Source organism: Stegodyphus dumicola, chromosome 6 (assembly GCF_044657685.1).
Source record: "Stegodyphus dumicola isolate Sdum_Otavi_A_Nest chromosome 6, ASM4465768v1".
NCBI classification, from domain to species: Eukaryota; Metazoa; Arthropoda; class Arachnida; order Araneae; family Eresidae; genus Stegodyphus; species Stegodyphus dumicola.
The window spans coordinates 115,496,564-115,522,593 of NC_140773.1; the positions used below are offsets into that span (position 1 = coordinate 115,496,564).

The following is a 26,030-nucleotide window of genomic DNA, read 5'->3' on the forward strand; positions in this document are numbered from 1 at the left end:
ATTAATTTTTAACTGTTCGTTTAATGTTAACATTATATGCCCTTCTATATGAAATTCATACGTATTATATACTGTACAATAGCGGGTTTCAAGGTGTGGTCTGTGGACGGCATGTAGCCTTTGAAGTGGTCCTCTAGATTAAAAAAAGGACAAATAATAAAATTAAATTAACTTCATATCTCAGAATTTAGAAATTACACGTGGCAACCGGTTATCACTTATTCTCCCCAAACTGACATTTTTTTAAAAAATGTATTTCCAGTTATCCTATCTATCAGCATATCTAGCGCCAATCGGTTCATTACCAATGAAAACGGAATATAGTGAACTACATAACTACGCTGAAACATAGCAATTCAGTTTGCTTCTACATATCTGTGTTAGAAGAAGTTTTCATCACCAACTCAAGCAAAAACAAAGTACCAAAACTGATTTGATGTATATACCGTATCAGACTTAAGCTTAGAAGCTTACAACCAAACGTAGAACAACTGTTCTCGAATCGGCAGGTTCAAGAATCTCATTAATGTGAGCACCAATATTTATTTAATTTTTAATTAATAAGATAAATATTATCCAAAGTTTAATATTTGGGAATTATTAAAAACGAATATTAATTTTCTGATGTTAATTTACTCCTGTGAATTTTAATTTTAAAAATAGAAGTATACTAGTAGTAACATAGCTAAAAAAATTGCTTTCGAAGAGAAGAGGAATGAAGTAGTCCATAAAACACTCTAATTCATGAACTTAATAAGCCCATGAGAACGTTTGAGAAACTCTGATGTGCAATATAAAGTATTATTAAAAATGCATGTAATAAAATCTGTTCAGGAATGCTAATTGATATTTCCATTCATTAAAGAATAAGTATGGTAACAACTCTTGTTATCCAATTAAGAAAATGAGTTCGAGACTTCTAGGATAAATTATTCAGAAAGTGAGAAACACTCAAGCTGCCACTATTTCTCCACTTTTATTTTGTTTGCTTCCTAACTCTTGCTCAATTAACTCGGCCATCAACTTTTCTTCTTACTCTTGCTCCACCTGCAATTTTGAAAACAAGTACAGTAGAGACGATTATCCGATATAAACTTATTGAATGATGGTCGGATAACATAGAACTCTAAAAGATCGGTTTTTGAGATAGATTCATCAAATTATAAACGATTACAAACTCTGGCTCAATGAAAAGACACTCATTAAAGTCACTATATAATTTTATCCTTTGACGCTTCCAGGAGTAAAATTATACCATCAGAAGTAGAAATACACTGCCTCCAAAAGTTAATGAACAGCAAGTTTTTCAAAGCTCATCATTACAAAAATGTCAGTAACATTTAAGTTTACAATTTATATGCATGATAATAACAAAGTTTAAGAAAATATATGCAAAAACAAGAGCTAGAAGTTTTATTTTATAGAAATGAATACTTATGTAAGAGTTGGAGAAAAAATGCAAAAATTGTAAGTTTTGTTCACGAGTGTTGATATTTAATTCTTATAAGCAGTTTCGTTGACAATATCCAGGAGAGTCTATCAATGTCCAAGAGAAGTTTGCCCGATTTGTTGAGGTAGCGGGCAATTGGATGGATGGAAATAGGGATGTCACAAACTGATGCTCCTAGATGTTTTAACATCTCTTGCAGTGTAGTCCAGAGACTATGAAATCAATTTGAATCCGAGGATTCTGTGTCTAGAAGACATGTTCTAGACAGAACAAGAGTTAACAACACATGCGGAAGACCGTTATTTAGCTCTTTCGGCCCGACGGAAGAGGGACATTACTGTGCCTCATGGCAGACCATTTAATGGTCACAGGAACAATAATTTTTGCTACTACAGTGAGCAGATGCCTGCAGAATACAGGCCTGTATTTTAGACGACCAGTTGTTTGTGTCCTTTTGCCACGAGAACACAGAGCTGCCCGTTTATGTTGGGCAGGAGAACACGTTTCTTGGACCACTCAACAATGGGCTTCTGTTCTCTTCATAGAAGAGTGCAGGTTTACACGGGAGAATAGTTCAAGTCGTCAGCTGATTTGGAGGGAACAACGTAATAGATGCAACCAATCCCACATTGTGAAATGACACAATTACAGAGGTGGTGGAATAAAGGTTTGAATTGGGATCTCTCTCGGTGGTTACACTGACCTGCATGTGTTCCATGAAGGAACTTTGACCGGTGTGAGATATCGAGACGAGATCCCTGATCAATATATCTGCACATATGCTATTGCTATTGGTCCTGGATTTCTTCTGATGGACAACAATGCGCGACCGCATCGAGCTCGGGTTAATGAAGAATATCTTGAGGGTCACGGCATGGAGTGGATGGAATTGGCCAGCTCAATCTCCAGACTTGAATCCAATAGAGCATCTTTGGAGCTACTTTGGAAGACTTTTTGCTGCTTGAAGTCCTTCTCCAAGGTCTTTAGATGAGCTTGAGCAAGGATTATTCCGTGTTTGGCCGTGTTTGGTCCGTGTCCATTTCACTGACCGACAACTTAATTGATAGCATGGAACGTTGCTGCCGCTAATGTATTGCAGCTAGGGGTGAACACATTCCTTATTAGAAACCATTTTTGTAATGATACACCACCACATTTTTCCTTGAAAAACTGTGAGTCATACAGCATTAATCAGTTCCCCAGTGTTGATTTAATTAAATCGAAAGGAAATTCGATTCGATTTAATTAAACAGAAAGGATTTTTTAGGAAATTCGAAGAAATTGGTTCTACTATAAGCGTGAAACTAACAGAATGACAGTGCTTTCCGCGAAATGAATTAACAAGAGAATTTGGATGTAGCAAGACGCTTCCGCAAGCCATACCTCAATCATGTTCATTTGCTTTAGGAATACTCTTTTACCCGAGATTAAAGAAATGTTCCCCAATAAATTCGTTTCCCTCAGATGTAACATCCCATAGTCTAGAACATCACACTAACGAAGTGATGAGAGTCAGGGTCTTTCTGTGGCGAACTTTTTCAGTGGGTGTTATCTTAAAAGCCGTGTATACCAAATCATTCCAACAACAATAACTTAGTTGAAATAAAATATTTATGAAATACATTCCATGCGCCATGCGTCAGCTTGTTTTTCAGAAACTTACGTACTCGGTCGCAAGAGTGTCATAGACGTGCTAGGGGACATTTTAACATTTTTTTTAAAACGGAAATTAACGGATATGCTTATTCTAATAAAAACTTGATAAAATAATTAAACACACTCTTTTATTTGATTTCCAGAAGTGCAAAAATTTACATCCTATCTTGCGTCGTGAAGGACAATGATAATATATACGATATACAGTAAAGACAAATGATAATATATACGTCGAATGATAACGTACAGAGGTGGTCCTCTTAGAAGGCAATCACCACGGCAGGATTCACTTGGTTTTCTAAATTACCTATTTAGTGTTAGTTTTCTCCATTGCTTAAGAGGATTATCGTTAGCTACAATCAGAAGATGAAGTTAAACTAGATCTCATCTAAAGTTCCATTAAATAAGCTTATTTCTTCTTTTGTAGAGTGAAATAATGCATTATCATTACAAGAAAAATTAGACTCTTCTCTGAAAGTTTTTGGCCTTTCCTTTTCAAATCAAAATTATCACCAACAAAAAGATGAATTTTTATGATTTTTCTAAAGTTAACATGGTTCTCTACGATATATTGCGTAGGAAAGATGGAGAATTATATAACATCGGTTGTTACGACCTATTCATCATCAAAATTCTGGCATTCATGATAGTTTGCTAAGTGAGTGGCTTTTCGACAGCAGATTTAAATCTGTAGCAGCCATTACATTTTGCGTATAATTTTCAACATTTTTTAAATATTTGGTTCTGCTATCTAATTTTTATTATACTTATTTTCTGAAGTAAAGACTAGTTCATCCACATCTTTTTGAATTTCTGACTGGCCGTTAACATTTTCTCTCGCTATAATCCTATTTTTTTTAATACAAGATTACCTTCATTTATCATTTTACCTTGCTATTATTCACTTCCTTATTTTCAAAAGATCGTTGACTTTAACGACGACCTTTAAAAGTTCAAATTGCATCCTTTACCTTATTTATCACTTTATCGCGCGGTTTTAAGCAGAATGATCTGTAGTTCAAAGTTGGAAATAATAAAAACATAATAATAAATGAAATAAAATATAATAAACTAAGCGGAAGATGGGGCTGAATAAACTCTTCATCAACGCAAACTGCTTGAGGTCCGAAGAAGGAAACTAAGATTTAGACGATGAAATGAAGAGTGTCTGCAAACAACAAGAGAACCCAATTTCTAACACATTGTTCCAGAGGAGGTTGAACAACACAATTGTCACTGTAGGTCTCCAGCTTTTTTGCTTAACATCATTTTGTTTGCTTCTGGTGCTTTGTCATTCTTTACCCCTGACACGTTGGTGTTAAATAGACACGCGCGTAGGTGGTAAAGAGGCGTCAATTTTGGCTACACCCTGAGGGTGGGCGGAAAGTTTAACGAAGTGATGTTTTGCCCCCTACGAAAGAACGTTATCAGTATTTCCTTTTCTTCCTGAAATTTTTATGTTCTAAAAAAATATATCCAAAATAGTTAATATTTTCTGCTGCTCATCCTGAAGGTCGTAACGCAATTGAATTCATTTGAAATTACTGAGTATATTCACTTATTGCACTTGATGTGAAAATTCAGTGAAAATCACAGTTTATATGGGTTTATATAAATGATGTTTATATGTCACAGTTTAGGGTTAACACGCAGCTTAGATTATTTAGCGTTACATCTTTTTCGTTTACGTTCTTAATGATCAATTTAAATAGAAAAGATATGAATTGTAAGAGAGGTTTAACATAAGTTTTGTTTACGATACAATAATATTACAAACAGGACTTAATAGCACTTCCTTCGTTCAGCCAAAAATGCTCAGAATCCCAATTATTGCGATTATTCAAAGCCTCACTTTTAGAGATAAGCAAAACTTATCGCCACCGCACATCTAAGTAACAAAGTTACTCTTTCTTTTTTTTTTTTTTTGGGAGGGGGGAGGGAGTTCGTTGAATGAACATTTTTTAATGTTTAACAGTTGAGGGAACATCTAGATTTTCGAAGTACAATATTTTAGTACATCAATTTTCGAAATTCAGAAAAACCTTGTTAATTTTCAAGCATTTCATGACAGCAATTTTTAAAGATGAAATTATTTTGGAAATCTACGAAACAAAAGTTTCTAAGAACATAGTAGGTATGGAATTATTCTAAGAAAATTCAATTTTGAATTCATTTCGTATATAAAATGTAACATTTTGCTAGTCATGTTAATATAGAAAGAATATAGTGATGTAATTCGAAGTCATGGAAGAAAAGATAGCAAAAGAATATTTTGGGCCAAGCCATTAAAGAATCGGGTCGATTGTGACCATTGGCTATGTTGATAAAGACTTTGTTGCTAGGATAATTTGAGCTATAAGGTATTTCTCCCGCCTTCTTGGCGTGCCTCCGTGGTGTGGTGGTGTGCACGCTCAGCGCGTAATTGAGAGGTCCGTGCTTCGATTCCCGGCAAAGGCGTTGCATATTTTTCATCTTGCCTGCTTCCAAAAAAATACCTAATGTCTCTACAGTGTCCACTGAACTAAAAGGGTGTTGGATGATGATTCTCCACACCCAGGATTTGGCAACTAAGTCCCCTAAAACCCCAGTCGCCCTTTAAAAGGGGGGAGTATATAAAGTATTTCTCTCGCCTTCTTGGCGAGCCTTCATGGTGTAGTGGTCTGCACACTCAGCGCGTAATTGAGAGGTCCACGGTTCGATTCCCGGCGAAGGCGTTGCTAATTTTTCATCTTGCCTGTTTCCAAAAAAGTACCTAAAGACCCTATAAATGGCGCCCGAACTAAAAGGGTGTTGGATGATGATTCTCCTCACCCAGGATTTGGCGATTGTGTCCCCTAAAAACCCCAGTCACCCTTTAAAAGGGGGGAGTACATGAGGTATTTCTCCCGCGTTCTTGACGTGCCGTCGTGATGTGGTGGTCAGCATGCTCAGCGCGTAATTGAGCGGACCGTGGTTCGATTCCCGGCGAAGGCGTTGCATATTTTTCATCTTGCCTGCTTCCAAAAAATACCTAATGTCTCTACAGTGGTCCGCGAACTAAAAGGGTGGTGTGGATGTGTGATTCTCCACCCCCGCAAGATTTGGTGATTGGGTCCCCCTAAAACGCCAGTCGCCCTTTAAAAGGGGGAGTATATAAGGTATTTATCCCGCCTTCTTAGCGTGCCTTCGTGGTGTAGTGGTCTGCACGCTCAGCGCGTATTCGAGAGGCCCGTGGTTCGATTCCCGTTGCTCATTTTTCACGTCTCCTGCTTCCAAAAGCATACCTATTGTCTCTACAAAGTATGACATTTTTAATACTAGTAACTCCATAAAATTATCATTCTCTTCAAAATTCTTAAATAAAAGGAACTTAAAAAGAAAATTAGTGTTGGAATAAGACTCATCAAGGAAATCAGTGAGTGTCGTGCCATCAAGAAAGACAGTGAGTGTTGTGCCAAGTTATATTCAGACGTCCACATTTTTTAATGAGAAATACTTTAGATAATTTAATATATTTCCATTTATATCCTTTCATTATTCGTTCATCTTCATAACATCCTGTTTTATCATAGCCCATTTTCCAATACATATTTACTTTTTTTCCACTTCCCGTTTTAAAAATATCCACCTTTTTCTAAATTTAATTTAATTTTTTTTAAAAGGTATTATTTTCCAGGGAAAACATTTTGGCAGTTCACCTTCAGTAGTTTGTTTGAATTGCTGAAATCATTTCTGATGGCATTTCTTGTTTAATTTCCACCTAATCAGTCTCCTGCCATTTCATTAAATTCTCCGAAATTTAGAAGATAAATAGAATAAAATTTCGAATTAGGTTACGGGTTCTAATAAATCATTTATCTGAAAATTCGTAATACCAACCGCCTGTTAATAGAGCAAAATTCCACTTTTTTTAGATGACCTTGTGTTAAACTTACCACATTAATGAAAAAATACATTGGAGCTATTTTAAAGAAACAGATTATAAATGAGGCATTGCTAGAGCAGATAATTTGCAAAACTTTGAGGCAGAATAAAAGAACAACAGAACGGAGGAGGGAAAAAAAAATTCCGAAAGTATTTAACAGTCGCCCAAAAGGGTTTGTTAAGTTTTTAAGCTTGCAATCTATCATTCTGCTGTTACACTCACTCCTGCTAACACATTTCTTTTTATCTTAATTATTAAGCATCGTTTTCTTCACATTTACTCCGCATACAGGTCAGCAACAAATCACGAAATTTTTAAAAGCTGTGACGCAGCTTATGTTTAGAATTCCGGATGCGTTGTTAAGTGTTGGCATACATTTTAACATTTTTTAGTATTTTCTCAGTTCATCATATTACTATCCAGTTTTTAAAATAAAATGACTAATAATTTTTTTTGGTCTTTTTATTATTCACTTATGCGTTAACTTTATTTACTAAATATAACGTACTAATATCACTTACACCATATGTAGTTCAATTCAAACATCAAAATTTCAAAATATTTTTAAAAAAGCATATCTTTAGAATTCCCGATAGACGGACGCGCGCGCTGGAGACAAAAATGTATTATTCCGTACCGTGTTGCCACTGCTCGCTTTCAAATCGTTGAGTATGTTAATCAAAAAGTCATTAAACTTTTATAAAATATGAAGTATAAAATTGGAATTTCAAAAATCGGGATTCCAGATGCACATGTTTGGGTGGAGATTTACGTAATTCAAAATTTTTTCATAATGCAAGGAAAATATTGCATATATATACATGCAGATTCTTCATTAAAAATAATACATGGCGATAATATTTGGTGGTAATAAGCTGAAAAGTGATACGCCGTTTATAGTGAATTACCACAAAATCCCATTTCGAGACTAAAGCACCTTTGGGGTAATAAAACATCGATCTGCAAGAAATTACGTTGAAGCAGCAAATACATTAAATAACGTTTTTTAATTATTTTACTGTCTGCAGGAAAACATGGACCAAGAACCTTTATTGGCCACTTACCTAATGTCAGGTCTTCTTTTTTTTTTTTTTTTTTTTTGCCTGAGTTTATTCTTTTTTTTTTTTTTTTCCTTCAGAATTCATGAATTGAGTGGCCAGAGGGCCATCGTCCTTCGGATGATCCATCAAGATTCGAGGCTCTCATCCTTCAAAACTTCATCGCATTTCTTCTTCCCAAAGAATTTCCGTTCGGATAAAGATGGGGATAAAACGGCGATCGCGATCTTTGCCGCTCAATGCATTGTGATCGTTTTTCTCTTTTTTTTCTCCCGCCATTTTACTTCACGTGATCGATGATGATTCTCGCTCTTTTTATGGTTTCTTTCTTTTTTTTTAAACACCCACATGTTTAAATTTTGTTGTTCGAAATCAAAATCTGATTTTAGATTCAAGATTTCGTAATAAATAAATAAATAAATAAATAAAAATAAAAATAAAAGGAAGGCAGCCTTTCATCCTAATGATCATCAGATTTTTCGTATATATTTATGCATCTAGCGTTTTTAAAGATCAAATCTGCTTTTTTAAGATAAATCGATGCATTTAAATTTATGCATCTGATTTCTCTTCTCAATGGCTTCGGAAATAATCTCTGCATTTATTCATAAATCTGCCAACAACTGAAATCTTTGATACATTGGCACAGATTTTAACGTTATTATTAATTTAATTGCTGCATGTAATATTGATGAAATTTAAAAGAATCCCACGTGAAAAATGTCCATTTTTATTTGCTGAACTTTGTCTGGAAATAGAGTACTTATAAATAGCTTAGTCTCTTACTGATTCACACACGAAAAGATGTCTTGTTATAGAAAAGATTGTCAGATTTTCTTTACAGATTTGTGCACCATGTTCTCTTGAATAGGTCAAGGAAATTTTAGATTGCTACTTGATAGAATAAAGCTATATATGAATAATTTTTTTTAAACTCAAATATGTGTTGGTTGATAGATTATACGATTCCGTACTAAATTAAATATAAACACCTGGAATTATAAAGAAATCATATGATTTATCATCTCGCCGTATTCTAGAATACAGTGAAACAAACTCAGGCGAGGATATAAAACAATTATTTTTATTTACACGTCAGACTTTTGGTTACACAAACAAAGTAATAACAAAAAATCAAATCTGTGCAGCTTATGGGGAATTGAAAACAAATGCTTATTCTGGTAAGGAATCTGGAATTCTGGAAAGTGAAATTAAAACAATAAATATAGGGTAAAACGCACCTAATAAGCTTTTAGCCCAACCCTAAATTTTCCGCGAAACAATTTCAGCTGGCAAGGCTAAAACCGATTTACAGAGACTCATATTTGTTTTTGGACACTTGTAATTTTACAGTTTTATTCGCAAGTATCAGTTACTAAATATTGGAAAAATGACTTCGTTTTTCTATTACATATATTATTGATCATCTATTTTAAAACCTGCTTGTTTTGAAATAGTTATTCAAAATATTTTTGATAAAAAATTTATTCAAAACGTTCTGGAAATGAACTCACATAAGAATTCGTACATTTTGAATAAACAGTTTATATTTAATAAAAACGTGTTTCCTGTCCCCGTTCGTCGAAGCTGTTTTATGCTGCATCTGCTTCGAAAAAGGTTATCCACTTTAACTTGCGTTTTACACAGGAACGCGAATATATCTTTCCACACCAGAGACGAAAAAATGTCTGGGGAATACTCTGGCAGATTTTAAAGACACTGTACGTGTATTTCTTTCATAAAAAACAAATGACTATTTTTAAAAATAGTATGGTCACTTCTATGTTATATACTGTTGCAATGCATCTCGCAGTATTTTATCCTCCCTTTCTGTATGACTTCGTGGTGTTATTGGAAACATACTCGACGAGTATTCGAGAGGTCCAGGGTCGAGTCCCGCTGAGGGCATTGCACATTTTTCACGTCTCGTGTTTCAAAATAATCTAAAGACTCTACAAGGTTTTCTTGTATTATCAAATATTAGTTGTATTTTAAACCCTTCTGGCAATAATTTCGTCCCATCTTTCATTCTTTGTGATGGAACGGTTTGGCTGCAATGTGTTGTAGGGGTTTAATTTTCTAATAAGCATTTTTATTTTGGAACAAATACTGCCTTTACCTTCTTGTTTCCTACCTACGATTCCTTACCGGAATAAGTTTTCAGAATTGCGTTTTATGTAAATGAGGTAGAAACCAGTATTTAAGTTGAAGTCTCGGTCACTTCAGTAGAAGAAGAACCTAGGAGAGTGTATTCTGCCTTTTGGCCATGTTGTTGCTTTAAGTCTAATCTTACGACTTTTAGGCCGTATTGTACGTATTATTCTAGTATTGTACTAGTATTCGCCAGGGATCTTTAATAAGGACCAACTCTGTTAGTAATTTATGTGCAGCTTCAGATGGTTTTAGTTTAAATAGTATTAGATTAGTTTCTTTTTTCCATCTTGAGTTAAAGCCCAACTTGAGTTTAAACGGAGGCTTACTCTAAGCCCTAAAAAGGGGCCGTCTGTTAATTATTTTTAGTTGGAATAAAGGCAATTTAATCCTTCTTATGAAAAGTTGATAAGTCATTACATAGTTCTTAAGTATTCTAGCTTTTAAGGACTACTAATTTAACTAGGATATTACAGTGTATTTTCTATTTTTCATGCATATAATATATATGCATATCTGCTATAATTCTTCCACGAAAGCATCCCATTTGAAATAGATGCAATCAAAGACTTTTTGTCCCAATAGAATGTCGCAACCTCTCCCAGAATGAATGAGTAATTATGATACCAGTGAAATTCTTTATAATCATTATACGAAGTTCTTGCTTTCTTTTCCATCAAGATATGGCCAGAAGCATATGTGTTTTTCCAAACTGTATTCATATGTAAGGTATATACCATCCAGTTTTCCTTAGAAAGTCTTCCACGAAGGCATCCCTATCTTTAATCAGATAGCCCTCAAGTGTTTTGTCATAATCAAATAAACCAACCTAAACCAATGTGTAATCCGCTATCGTCAGTCACCTAAATAATGGTCAGTCTATTATTTCAAAATCGGGATTCGTGGATGCGAATTAGCACTTGGTTTACCTCGAGTTTAAATATCGGATAAATCACCTATTGCCTCTGTAATCCCTTTACGAAATGGAGGTACATGAATCTGTTAATGAGAAATTCTTCTCAAGTGGTTGTTGTGTTAGAGAAAGAATGGTTACAAGATTCTGATATTCCATCTCCTGAGGCACTCTTGAAAAAACGTCAATTTAAACTGGTATAGTTATATTGTCACTACTCAAGATTTAAAACTCACGATAGTTGCAACCCTAAACCCTATTCGTGATCACTCGTGAGCAACCAAACTAGAGATTGTTCGGATCTTTCTTGACCAATCTAAGAGTATCATTTATTTTTTGTAAGGAATAAATGATTAAAATTAAAATTCTTTGAGGTGTCCTGTTCTTTCAACGAATTAAAACATGAAATGATGTATAACCAACAAAACAAACTATAATATAAAAATCATTAATACTAAAGGGAGCACTTTTAAGATTTGTTTTATTATAAAACTGTAAATAAGCGTTGACATATGATAAAAGAATTTAGAAAGGATAAAAAGCATGCATTGAATATAAAAAGGATAGTTCTTTCAGCGCTCCGAATTTTACTTTTGAAACTTTCATTTTCAAATTTTCAATCGAATTTGTTTTTCTTTAAGTGGCCGAAAGAATATATGCAGATAAATATATCCAAAATTTTACCGTTGCCTTGTGGAATAAGAAATTTGAAAACGTTCTTTATGAATAATGTAACGGTTTGGACTTTTCGATCATCAGCATTTGAAACTTCGGTTTCCCAGAGTTTTCTCTAGCTGGTATTTCCATGCAAAAACTATCTGTTCTCTTGATTCAGATTTTACAATTCTCACAGAAAACGTTTTCATGAAAAAGACATGTGCCACGGATAATACTTGCTGCAAAATGAATTTCTATGGTTGATATGACGTAGAATGTCTTAGAGTGTTTAGAAAAAAGCAATGATGCTATAGAAAACATTTATGGCTTCAGATTTTATGTACATTTAACAAATCCAGCATTAATATTCTTTCTTTTTTATCTGAATATTTCTTTAAAGTGTTGCAAAATTTCGATACCAGATGTCAACAGGAACATACCGATTCCACTAATAAGTATGTTTTTAGTTATACGTCATTAAATTTTGTATGTACCGTCCAACTGATGTATGGTAGAAGTTCGAATCCTGTCCAAGGCATGCATATTTGAGAATAACGGTACTATGAAAAATAGGGAGGAAGCTTTAAAAAAAGTCATTTTCAAGGATGCATTGCCTGCATACTGCATTCTCATTTGATTGCGTATAACACACTCACAGTGTTAATCACATTTGCTTACGAATAAAAAGCACACGTTAAACGGCAATAAGAGAGATTCGCATTTGTCATTATTACGTAACTAAAGATCAATGAAGTTTTTATCGTATTGTAATTTAATGCTCAACCCGATACATCTTTGCGCAGCAGTTTATCTCACACTTTATTTTCTCACATTCAAAGGCTTAGACGCTGATATATGAGGTCCTGTTTCTTAAGAAAAGAGGGCCCCTGAAAGTTCAAGTGAGATTGGCTCCCTGTTCATAAATCTGTCACAATTTCTACTGACTTAGAAATAATTCAAGAACATGGGCTTCTTATTTGAAAATTGCTGGATTTAGTTCCTCACGTATGCTTCTTAATAAATTATCTATCCAGTTCAGTTACTTATTTTTGTCTTTATTTTTTATCAACCAGTTAGACACAAAACACAACTACTATGAGCGAAAAAATTCCTTGTCTTTTTTTTTTCTCCCTAGCCTAGTTCCATTTCTGAATGCTGGCATCTGGATGAACATTTTCTTTCAGAAAGAAATTTATTTCTAATCTACAGCATAATGTAAATACACTCATGTCCATAAATTAAGCATAATGCAAAATCAGGCAAAGAATGAGTTAGAAGCAAAAGCAAAACAAATTTGACTTATTTGTAAAGCTTATTTATTAAACAAAACGTAAAGAGCAAAAAACGATGCTATATGTTTGATATTATAGAAAAAATAGCGATTTTTTCTCCCTTGAGCAAATTACAAAAAAAAAAAAAAAAAAACTATTTACAAAAAACCAATATTACATGGTTGGTATGATTGTTAATACATTGTATGCCTCCGAGACGATGCAATACAATCCGTACAACGCCTAGGCATGCTGAGTATCAAATTATCGATCTGATCTTGGGGGATATTACACCACTCAAAAAGCAATGCTCTCCGAAGTTCTGGTAGACATGTAGGAGGAGGTTGATGGGCTGAAACTCGTCGGCCAAGCATGTCCCACACGTGCTCTACTGGATTCAAGTCCGGTGAGAATGCTGACCAGTCCATACGGGTGATATCCTCCGACTGAAGGCATTCGCTTACGATGTTTGCACGGTGAGGACGGTCGTTGTCATCCATAAACACAAATTGTGCGCCCATGGCGCCCCGAAACAAACGTACATGTTGTTCCAGAATGATGTCCCGATAGATTTGGCTTGTCATGGTTCCAATTTGAACATGCAGGTCAGTTCTGGAACCCAGAATAATTCCACCCCAAACGAGCACTCCTGCACCACCGTAACGGTGTCGTTCAATAATGTTTTCTTGGTGGTAACGGGTACCTGGAGCTCTCCGTATGAAAGTCCGGCGAGAATCAGACTGCAAGCTAAACCTGGACTCGTCGGAAAACATCACAGAAGCCCACTGTTGCGGTGTCCACAATGCATGCTCTCTACTCCAGGCTAACCGCAGGGGACAGTGAGTTGCAGTAAGTGGAACGCATCTGACAGGTCTACGAGCATATAGACCAATCTGCCCTAAGCGTCTGTACACGGTCTGCCTTGAAATTGTCGTACCAGTGGCTGAAGAGAGCTGACGAGACAGGTCTGAGGCTGTGCTCCGCCTGTTTCTTTTGGCAGTAACTGCCAAATACCGGTCCTCATTCGGCGTTGTAACTCTGGTGCGACCTGTGCTGTAACGTCTACTCACAGTACCATTATCTTGGAATCGTTGCCAAAGCCTGGAGATGACAGTCTGGGCAATTCCAAGTTCGTCTGATACTCTCAGTTGTGTACGCCCACATTCCAGACGGCCGATAATTCTACCACGTAAAAAATCATCCAAATGCGTCCTTTGTGTCATAACTATTCGGTTATTGCACTGAAATGCTTATAAAGCGCCTGCGAACAATTTCCTTATATATCACTGTATTCCTTATATATCACTCTCTTACACTCTCATCATTGTGACGTACCATCGGTGTCATCTGGTTACTTCCTGAAATTTGAATATGATTCTTGAAGATGTGTGTAGCGATTTTACAGGTGATATATTTATTTTAGAATTCGATTTTCGCGTGACTCCGAATTATCCTTAATTTATGGACATGAGTGTGTAATCTTTGCAGTGTCTGTAACTGAGTAATTTATTTTGAATTTTAAAAAATTCATTTTTACGTTAAATTAAAAATATAATCTTTTAAAAATAAAGTTTAAGTAAAATATCTGATGTGAATGGCACATGACTTCTTTTTACGGTCTATAAAGTTTTACACACTTTTTGCTGCATTTCATTTAAACTTATTTCCGCGAATTTCATTACAGATATATTTATCATTCAATTAATTAAGCTCTCGCTTCGTGGCAAGGCAAAAATACTTAAAACTCAACGCATTTCCATTAAATATTGCAAAATAAAAAACCCATAAATCACAAAATACAGTTAGGAACAGTTTTAAATAAATTATAATTAAAATTAGAGTTTGTAAGAAAAAAAATCCGAACACCGGGCAAAATCTTTTGCTGTACAAAATTGTTTACTTTTGGTTCCACTCTGCAAGAAGACAGTGAAGTTGGAAAAGACAGTGAAGAGAGTAAAGCTGACATTATTCACAGTTCTACTAAGTGTTTCAAATGTAAATAAATAGTGGCCTCATTAGTCTTAGCACCACTTAAACAACTTTTAAATCGTTGATAATTCTACAATTATTGCATGCAGATTAACTAAAGGTATAAAAACCTTAACCGGAACATAAGGACAACATAATTCAATCACTTTTAAAGCAAAAAGTGCACAATTTAGGAACATATAAGAATAAAAAAAAAACTGAGCTCGAGTATCCGGGTAACAGATTGGGTATATATATATATATATACGCTTGGTGCAGCCGATTGCAACCAAAAAGATAGGTGCACAACTATATGTTATAGGAGTGCCATATACAAAATTTCAATCTTTCTGAGGTTGCTCGTGTTTGAATTATGGGAGATGCACACGTATATACGTACAGACGTCACGAAACAATCTTTTCTAAATCCATTTTACAATCTGTTTTCGAAATAAGAGTCTTTTATTCTGTTCGCCCGTACAAATGTCACGCAAAAATATCGTTCATATAGATTCGAGAGCGGTCAAAATGGATATTTTCGTATGAATATGATACCCGAAACTTCTTGCGTTTACAATACTTTTTTTACTTCGTACAAAGAAGTAAAAATACTAATTTATCGAAGGCAAAAATAAATACGTATTTATCAAGAAATATTTTTTGGCGGAGGCGGTTATATATGCAATATAAAACTGTATTTAGTAATTCTTTATAACTAAATAAAATTTAAAAATATATTTTTTTTAATTAAATATTCCTAATTAGGAATATCGGAAGGGGGTAAACGATTAAGTCTGCCAATAGATTCAAGATTCCACCTGCGTAAATATAAATTATTTTGTTACATAATAGATAATTTTCATAACAGAAATCTATAAATATTATTATATCATAGACACAGTTATTAAATTAGACACAATTTTTATTAAAGACTATATCATGCCTACTGTAATTTTCTTATTAAAAATTTGAAATTTGCCCAAAGTAATTCAAAGCAATCAATACAGTTGTTCGACCCATGTAAATAAAGTCAAGGAAAATCATGTTGAATAATTTTCATTAAATGCCTGCGATGTTTAATAAATATTCATTCCGCATTCGCATCTCTAATGAGGTTAGAACTCGGGAGACCTCTTTGTGCAAATTTCCATTAAAGGCGTCATGTCCCTTTTAGCGATTGCAAACATTTGAAAACTAAAAGCGGGAAAATGATTAATGATTGGATGGTTTAGTACTGCCGAATCACAGCTACTTAAAGATGACGGCAGCGTTAAAATTATTAAAAGAATGAGAAACATTCAATTTGTATTCACTAAGTGTTTCGAAAACATTGTTTCCGCTAATAAAATTTTCGCTGTTTAAACAAACACGGAATTTCTCAGAAACTTCTCGAAGTTGCGAGGAAATAATTCTCATAGCAATGCTGCTCGATAAAATTTTTCATTCGCAAATGACTTCAGAACTTCCAGATTAGCTAAAAGGGAACGCTTTCATTTATTGATAATAATTTATTAGAGAAGACTTGTTTTATCTACATACGATGGAAGCGCTCGCCTGATTGCGTTTGCTAAAATGGCAATCAGATTAGTGATTTCTGTATTTTGACATGATTACATGTAGTTAAATTTAAAACTGTCACATTGCTACATTACTGCTTATCCTAAATCCTTGAGAAAAGCAAGTAGATTCATAATTCGAGATGATTTAATGTCATAAGTTACAGATACTGTATATCATTGGTAATAATTCGTAATGATTAAATGCAAACAGGTTCCGGTGATAGGTTGATAAATTTTATTTTACCATAAGAAACACCTCAGAGTTTTGGAACTTCCCACAGAAATACTCTTCCAGGTGTTAACAGTATCACAAATTAGAATTAGTAGTTACATTTAAATCTACCAAGAACGTTAAATGCATCGCAAAGCAAAACGCATGTAAAGAAGCGAAGTTAACCCAGAGATATCTCAGTACTCCGAACTCACGCTAAACTAACACCTAAAAAGAACTGAGCTCTCTTTGGTCTTATATAGTTTTCTCCCCGCCGCCGAGAAATTTCTAATACTTCTCGAAATTACTGAAAGGCATATGAGGGCCGGATACGGTTACGGTGGCATATGAAATCAATTGCAGTTATTCAATTACAATAACTATTACGGCGATACAGGGACCACACCAAAATATTGCCAAAGGCTCGTTGTCAAAAGAAGGATAATGCACACAATGCCGAGCGAAAATTAAGTTTATATGAATGATGAACGAAATGAAATGAAAAATAAATGCGGGCTTCTTATTTCCGCCCCCCACCAAGAAAAGACGCAGTAGATTAAAAAAAAAAAAAAAAAATTGGTGTATTCGTAACGTCATCAATACAAGTCCCTAGTAAAAGCCGAATTTTCCACTTGAGCGTGTTACCTCCGGGCTAAGGTATCTTGCAGGCAAGAATAGTTTACACACTTCACCTTCAGGAAACTGAAGAAGCATCTGGGCAGCTGAAACTAGCGATAATATTTTCTGTAAATATTTTTTAAAAAATACCAACTCCTTTACACCACTCCTGGTGATGCTTGAATCCAAAATCTTAAACTCAAGAAACCAACGTTTTATCCACTAGGCAACAAGAGAAACCTTAAATTCATGCAGATATATTTTAAGAAAAATTCAAAATCTGGAATTTCGAAATCCATTACTATTGCTTTAGATTATTTACAATCTATTGCTTTAGATTATTCTGTAAAAATTATCAATCATATATCATTTATGGTTGATTATTAAAGTTTATTACTGCTAATAAACTCGAGAATTTTCCTTTAAATAATTTATAAAGCTATTTATTCTTATTAGCATATGCATTTTTTTATTATTATCTGATTTTTTTATTAGAAGTCCATTTGACCTTTTTTCCCTCCTCACAAAGAATTTTTGAAAGTGCAATAATTTAAAAACCATGGTATAAACTGGACTTTTGAAACGAGATGCGTGAAACTGACGCGTCAAGCGTCAAAATGTTGAAGTTAAGTCAACTCACGCGGTCTCCGGCCATCTGAAAAATGCCGCCTCTGAACTCACTCCTGATTGGTTAACGCTTTACGAGGCTTGTGGTTAGCTTTACCTGCCTAGTGGTTAGCGTAGCTGACTGCCATGCCGAAGGGCCCGGGTTCGAAATCCGGAGAAGGCATAGATGTTTTTAAATGTTTTGCGTCCGTGAGGCATGGGGCACTCTAAATATGCGAAGAGCCGAAAGCCCTCTCGAGAGCTTGCTGGTAGAGGAAGATGATCGGAGACCCTCGAACTCGTTCCCCGGGATGGTCTCCATCAAAACTGGGGGCGGAACTGAACTCAATCTCACTGTCACCTCTAAAGTGCTCAAGGCTTTTGCCAACGATGCGATGCCAACATGTCTTTTCGGGGGATGTTCTAAAGAAAACTGGCATTCATTCTCATTACACATCATAAAACCTATGAAAATATGATACAATCAGTATGGTATGAGATAATTTCAAAGCACATGCATTGAAAGAAATTATACATTTCCTGAAAAAAGGTGGGAAAATCTGACCTGTAGCTTACAGTTAAATAATATAACATATAAGCAAGTTAAAAAATACTGGAAAAAAGGAAACAAAGCCGAACAAACACAAATTGGTAAGGGAAGATATTATATTTCGTTCAGAAAATTAGATTAAAATCACGTGAGTTAACAATATTGACTTTTTTATGATATTAGTATTGTTACTTATTTGGATACTTATTTAATATTTTATTTTCTTGGACTGTTATGAAATTAAACATTGCGGAGATATAAATAGCAGGCTAAATTTCAAAGTATTATGGTCTTTTAAGCAAACACCTGTCTGTTATTTTTTCAAAATTTACTATGAAATTATTATTTTTGGTGTCTTTAGCTGTTTGACTAAATTTTATTGAATCTTAATTCTAACCTGAAACTCCTAAGAACTTCAGATTGTTAAGCTAAGAATTTCATCCCTTTTCATTTTTTCCAATGTTATTAACGTTTTTGTAGGATTCTCTGTTTAAAATATCTGAAATTAAAGAGAATTTTAGAAAGTGCATGATAAAAACAGCGGCTGATTACCTCTTAGACGTCACAGGTAATTGCCTAAGGTCCCTACTCTGTCGTTTGATGAGTTTGCGTTTTTGAAAATTTTTAAGCACTGCACTGAATTGAGCAAGTACAGGTTGGTTATAAAAAACTTCCCCGATGTATGAACCTCTAGAGGCCTATCCTCTTAGCCAGTCCAAATGGAATTTCAAATACTATTGTTTGAAAGTATGCGCTCGAGATTGTGATAACTTAAAACAACAGAGTTCTCACGGTTCAGGTTACAGTGAAAAGATTTCGAAATTTTCGAATGGCATCACGCACTTTTTTCCTGCGATATTTGATCAGCGCACTGAAAAACCATAAATGGCGGTAGAACAATTCACATATGAGAAAAACTGCCAAAGTAAAACATTTGCAAAGCAGACTGCTGGTGAGTTTCCTTTTATCCAGTATTTTTTAACTTGCTTATATGTTATATTATTTAACTGTAAGCTACAGGTCAGATTTGACCTAAATGATCATGTAAGCAAATTAATTTATTAAAGTATTGTAGTCCTTTGGTTTTCTACATTTCAATTCCTCTTTATTGAAATAAATCTTATCAGAAAGTTAAATTTGGTATTTATTTAAAGTTGACTCGCATATTAAATATTAATTGAAAACTTGATATTATTATAATTTTTACTGCAGTACAACCTCTCTGAGACTAGTGGTTCGAAAAGATTTTTATTTTCTCTTCATCTTAGAAAACGTGATTATCGGTGGTGCTCATTATCGTTGTCTCATTTTGTTTTTCAAAAATGGTCGAGATGAGGCAGAGAGAAATTTTATTGCAGTTTCAAGCCTGACAAATTAAATGGTTGATGTGCTGTTTTAAAATAAAGGAAGTATATTTTAAAATAAAGAAGTGGCCCCTGATTTGTAGTGTTGAAATTAAAAAATGCAGTAAAACCTTTATGACGATGACCTTTCTAAGACAACTACCTCTGAAAATTACTAACTTTTCTAAAAATATAAACAAACATCGATATTGAATAACACCTCTCTAAGGATCAACTTCGCAAGAGCTCTAAATCATTTGGACCAGGGGATGTCGGCTTAGAAAAAGTTCACGGTAATTATAAGTTCTGTTATTCAAAACCTTGCCAAAAATGCTTTCCAAAAGGTCCAAACCTAACCCTGAAAAACCCAGAGATTTGCAACTTTGCTGAAGAATAGAACAGAAACTTTATGGTTGCAAAAATATAGCGGCGATCAAAAATTTTATTGTAATTTGCGGGGGATTTGAATATAAAACTTCAAATTTAGGAATTTGAATATTTACAACAAGCAGTTCATAACTTATAAAATGATCCGAGTAATTGTTACATAATCATTTCTGTGAATATTGAACTATCGGGTACTTCCCTATAAAATATGAATTTTTTTCTAGAAGTTTCAGAAATAAAAAATAAAATTCATTCTAGAAGGTCCCAAACCTAACCCTGACAAGACCCAAGGAATTTAGCTTTGTTGACGAGTAGAATAGGAACTTTATGGTTGCAAAAGTATAGTGGCGATCAAAAACGTTGTTGGATTTTGATGGAAATTTGAAATTAAAATTAAGTTAAGAATTCGCATATTCACAGGCGATCTTTGGTAATGATCTGATTTATTATTAAGTAATAATTTCTGTGAATATGGAACTATCAAATATTTTCCTACAAAATTATCATATATATATTAATTTTGAACTATAGTCTTTAATGCATCTGTATGATTTGGGAAGTAGAATCACTATATATTAGCTTCAATCCTTTAACACCTGAAGACCCAAAACGGACATTATAAATATTATATTCATTAAAAAGTTATTTTTTGAATTTCTGACATCTAAATAGATAGTATATTCGAAATTCTCATCTGTGTTTGCGGTATTTTAATAAACTCTGGATAAATGATAATAGCATTACTGCATTTTATTATATGTTAATAATAATATAAATAATGATAGTTTCATACAGTAATACTTAAAAAATTCAATTTTATTTTTCCTTCTTCATGATATTACAATTTAAAATTTTAAATATCGAAGTATTTAAAAAACAAAATTTTAAATGTCAAGATATTTTTTTTTCCAATTTTATACTAGCAGCTTCGCTGCCAGCCTTCGTCTGGCTTTTAAATGTACCAAAAAAATGGCTGAAGGGAACACCAAACGTTAAATTTAAAAACTGCGTAGAATTTTACTCTGCAGAACAACTTCATAAAAAAAAGTTATTACGTATAACAAAATTGCAATGAAATAAGCAATATCCCTTAACACAAATATTAATTATCCTAATAAATAAACTAACCAACTTTCCTTTGCAAAATCTTAAGAACTCAAATGGTATGAAGGAGGTTTAAAACTTTGTTTCCTAAAAAAATCACTCAAAACTTTTCAATATCTTAAAGACAGTGAAATGAGCAATAAATAACATAAAAGAATACAAGAAACAAAAAATTCTGAAAAGCAAAGTATAATTAATGATATTCTATCTTAGAGAAAAAAATTACAATGAAATAGAGAAAAAAATTACAATGAAATAAGCTATATCCCTTAACACAATTATTAACTATCCTAATAAAAAATTAACCAACTTTCCGTTGAAGAAAAAAAAAAAATCATGCAAAACTTTTCAATATCTTACAAATAGTGAAATAAGCAAAAAATAACATGAAAGAAACTCAAAAAGCAAAAAATTCCGCGCAAAATTTTACTCTGCAGAACAACTTTATCAATAAATAAATAAATAAATAAATAAAATAAGAAAATGACAATGAAATATGCCAATCTCTTAAAAACAGTGAAATAAGATATACGATGAAAAATTTTTGCCAAACCCATATTTCTACAAGAATGAAACTATTCAAAATGTTGCGATTTCATCAAAAATCTATCAACAATAATAAGAGAGGAAAATTGTTGCCATAATCACATTTTCAAAGATGTGAGATGTGAGAAGTGTACTCGGAAGCTTCATTTAAAAATTCTTTTTGTAAAAGCAGTCGCAAGAATGAAAGTTTAACGTGTCCAAAAATCAATTTTTAAAAATAAACTTTTTTAGAAAAAATCCCGTTGAAAAGGTGTTAAGCTCACTATGTTAAATAAATTCGTATTTAATCGATTTATTGAAACACGAAATTTATTTAAAGTTCGTAAAATAGCTAAGTGCCTACGTTTCAGTATGTTAAAATGGAGTGTGTAGAGTAAAATCTCGCTTTCCTATAACCCATTATGTCTCAAAATAAAGCGATTTCGTCACAAAACATAAAATAAAAAAAATTCAAATACGAATTTCGAAAAAATCGCTTCGAGGTGCACTGGCTCTAGTCTAGATGCACCTATGTACCAAATTTCGTAGACGTGGGTGTATTAGCTTATGCGCAGCGCGAACGAAAGACACACAGACTCTTTCTTTTATTATATGTAGAGATTAACAGTCAGCGACACTTAAATGTAAAGTTTACCATTGTTATTGATGAGCCACACAGCCCTTAATGCATCAAATAAGGCTAATATTAAGAGCCAGTAGCGCTTTAATTGTACTGAGATTATCCTTTATCTTTCATTGTACTGAGATAGCATTTAGTCTTTTTCATGAACTTGAGACAGAATTTGCTGTATGAATCCACAATTTTTTTTTCTTGCATAATAATCGCTTTTGAGCCAAGTGTGGAATCAGATAAAAGATAAAAACTTTGATCATTGAAAAAATGACATCTGTTTCGCTAAATTGTAATTTCTTTTTCATGTCAGTCTAAATTTTGTTATACCCTCCTTTATCTGTATATTAAAAGATATCAAAGGCTAAAACCGCTAAATGGATACAGTACAATATAACAACCCCAATTTTTCCCGTGTGAAGTATCAAATAAGTGGAAAAAATGAAACAAAACAAAGCAGAAGCCAGGGGTAGGACAGAGATGACACTTGAGGAAAAAAGCGAAAACATTGTTTCATGCTCTGCTGAATTGCCGTTCCTAGCGGAAAGAATGATTTCTCGAAAAATCACCACACTGCATTTGCGCTAATGTTTCTAAAATCTTAAAAATATAAAATAAGTCAGTATCACGGCAACTTCGGTATCATTCAAACCCTCGCACGCTTCAGTTGTATTTTAAAACAGATGTTTAGCAAAGTCGCAAATGTGTTTGAAAGGGATGGAACCAGCGTTTTTTGAGTCATGCACGAACGGAGAATTTTTCTTTGTCGTGCTCTATCAGTTGAAAGAGCAATAGACTTGGAGACATCAGCTCTCCGATGTCAAGGTTAACTTGCTTTGCTGTGTGACTATGGAAGAAATAATATGTTTTCGGACAAACGCTTGATTGGCCATCGACGTCATGTTGGAGATCAGAACAAGTCGGAAAATGTTAGTTCCGAAAATAATACTTTATAGTTGAGTCAGAAAGAAAATAGTTAGATTCTAGAGTGCACGTGCATTCACGGCTCATTAATTTTGACTCAGTTTCATTTCTAATCTTCATTTCTAAAGTGGTTTAAAACTACCCCAAAATATTAGCAAGCTGAGAAAAAGTTCAATCACTCTTTTCTGATAGCCTAAGTTTCAAGTTTAAAAAAATGGCAAAAAGTAAAAACTGTATATAAATACGTCCTCAAAATAAATAAAAATAAATAACTCACTTTACATTAGTGTAAATTAGTTAGCGTCAATCAATTAGCATTCATACACAAATCATGCTCATATAAATTATGCAAATTATAATTAATTTAGTAACTCGTTTAACAGTAATATAATTACCATAGTTGAGTACAACATGCGTACACTATAAATGCAATTCAAACCATTTTCAAAGTTACCTTAAATTATTAATAAAAGTTTTTGTGATAGTAAGGCCTACTTACCAATTAGAGCTACTACAGGCATCAGAAGACTGTGGTAAGAAATTGGTATTTTCCTCCTCTAAATCCAACCGTATGAGTTTGTCAAGATAAAGACTAGAAAATATAATTGATTGCTTTACTATACAAGAAAAACCATTGATCACATTAACCATATGCTGGATAGTGTACATTTGGATAAATTCAAATGAATGACATTTGTCAGGCTTGACAGAAAGCCTGATGCAATAAACCAGGATAACTGTTTCACATTGTTCTCCTGCAAAATGTGCATTTCTATGAAATTCTCCCTTATGATCCTTCCATAAACCATCATATTTGAATCTAACCAGTTTACTTATTCATACTTTTTAGACATATTCTGATTCGTTTTCCATTGGGTACTTTCTAATGTTTATTTTTACTAATATGTAGACTGAAAAAATAATGTCTACTTTTTCTTTATATGTATTGAACCAAAGGTATTAATTATACCACCAAACAATTATGCAAATATTCAGAGTCCAATATATAAGCGCACCCGTACGTGTCTGCGAAACCGTGATTGTTGACGGAATATAAGTGCGCGAGGGGATTTCGGCGATTTGTTTTTTCGTACCCCTTCTCGGCATTCGCCGTGTTTCTCGCAAGAGTTGGGTAAATTTTATAACATATCAGGTAAAGTGAGTAACCCCGAATGTTTGGATACGGAAGGAGTTTAAGAACTGCTGTTCGATAAGAGGCAGGCACTTCACAAGGAAAGATCTACGAAACATGTGAATCGCCCAGCGTCGTCTGTAATTTGTAAAAAAAGTTTCAGGACATTGGATCCATATCGGGAAGACCTGGACAAGATCGACCAAAATCCACAATGACGAAGGAGTTCGTTATTTGGAACCTTCAGAGTGGCGATTCAGGACTGCTACAAATTCACAGCTCTCACCTGAGCTATATGATGCCACTCAAACCCGAGTTTCACGGTTTACAGATGCCCCAAGGCTTCATAAAACAGGGCGGTACGCCAAAAGACCCGCCGTTGGCGTCCCACGTTTTGCAGAATACAAAAGATCGTGTTTAGCATGATAAAGACTTCAGTGGAGCGCAGTACGTTTTACAGGCGAGTCAAATTCAGCCTCGGCACTAATTCTCGGCGTACCGCTATCTGGAGAAATCCTAAAACACGATTCCATCCCTTCCTCGTCAGAGAAAAGAATGATCACGATGTTGGAGGTGTAATGGTTTGAGCAAGCATTACGTTCGGCAGCCGCACATCCCTGAATGGCTAACTGATTGCTATGTGATATAGAGATTGTTATGGCTATCCCTGACTGCTTTGGCTATTTGAGAGCCCTATGTTCGAATTTTCAAGGGCGCAGCTGGTCTTGGGTTCCTGTTAATAGACGGCAACTCCCGTCCACATAAAACTCAGCTGGTCTTCAACCCTACACAGCATGCCTAGGACGTTCTTGGGAGCGCCATTTCATTTCGCCATCCTCGTCCAAGAACCAACCCGGAGCTGAAATCTGCCTTGTTTTAGGAGTGGGATCGACTGTCCCAAGAATTTCCTAAACTGCCTCCTGCCTAGCGTGCCGTCACGCTGTGCAACCTGTCTGGCTGTGAAAGGGGACGATACCGCATATCAGACTCATTTTCAGTTCTATATCACAAAGTAGATTTTGGACATCCCTGCAGTATGAGCTTTAATGATAATAATTCGTATATAAAATGAATTTTGAATGGTACATCTCTTACTCTGTTATACATGTATACCAAAATTTGCTCATAGCTCAATACAGTTTATGCATTAAACAAGTTACTCAGAGTTCATCCGTTTTGCTTGCACTGTGTCACATACTCCACACAGATGAGATCATACTAGACATGTACCTTTGTACAGAGGGATACTTTGCTCATTCAGCCTGTCATATGTCCTGTCATAGGGTTCATACTGAATCTAGATCTTGTAGTTTTTGGTGGTTGTTGCTCGATTTGTAACCAGGGTACGTTTGTATTTTGCCATGTTGTTTGAGTTGTTTGGAAGTGGTCGTAGATGTAAAAAGATGCTAAGA

The 26,030-nt window shown here is 34.3% G+C and overlaps 1 long non-coding RNA gene across 3 annotated transcripts in view; it reads right to left on the reverse strand.

Moving 5' to 3' along the window:
- The window catches only part of LOC146996825 (uncharacterized), a 351,038-nt gene that overhangs the window by 41,162 nt on the left and 283,846 nt on the right, over positions 1-26,030 (reverse strand). For all 3 annotated transcript variants that reach the window (XR_015041706.1, XR_015041705.1, XR_015041704.1), the window contains exon 2: positions 23,986-24,078. This is a non-coding gene — a long non-coding RNA (uncharacterized LOC146996825). The remainder of the gene's footprint in view (positions 1-23,985; positions 24,079-26,030) is intronic.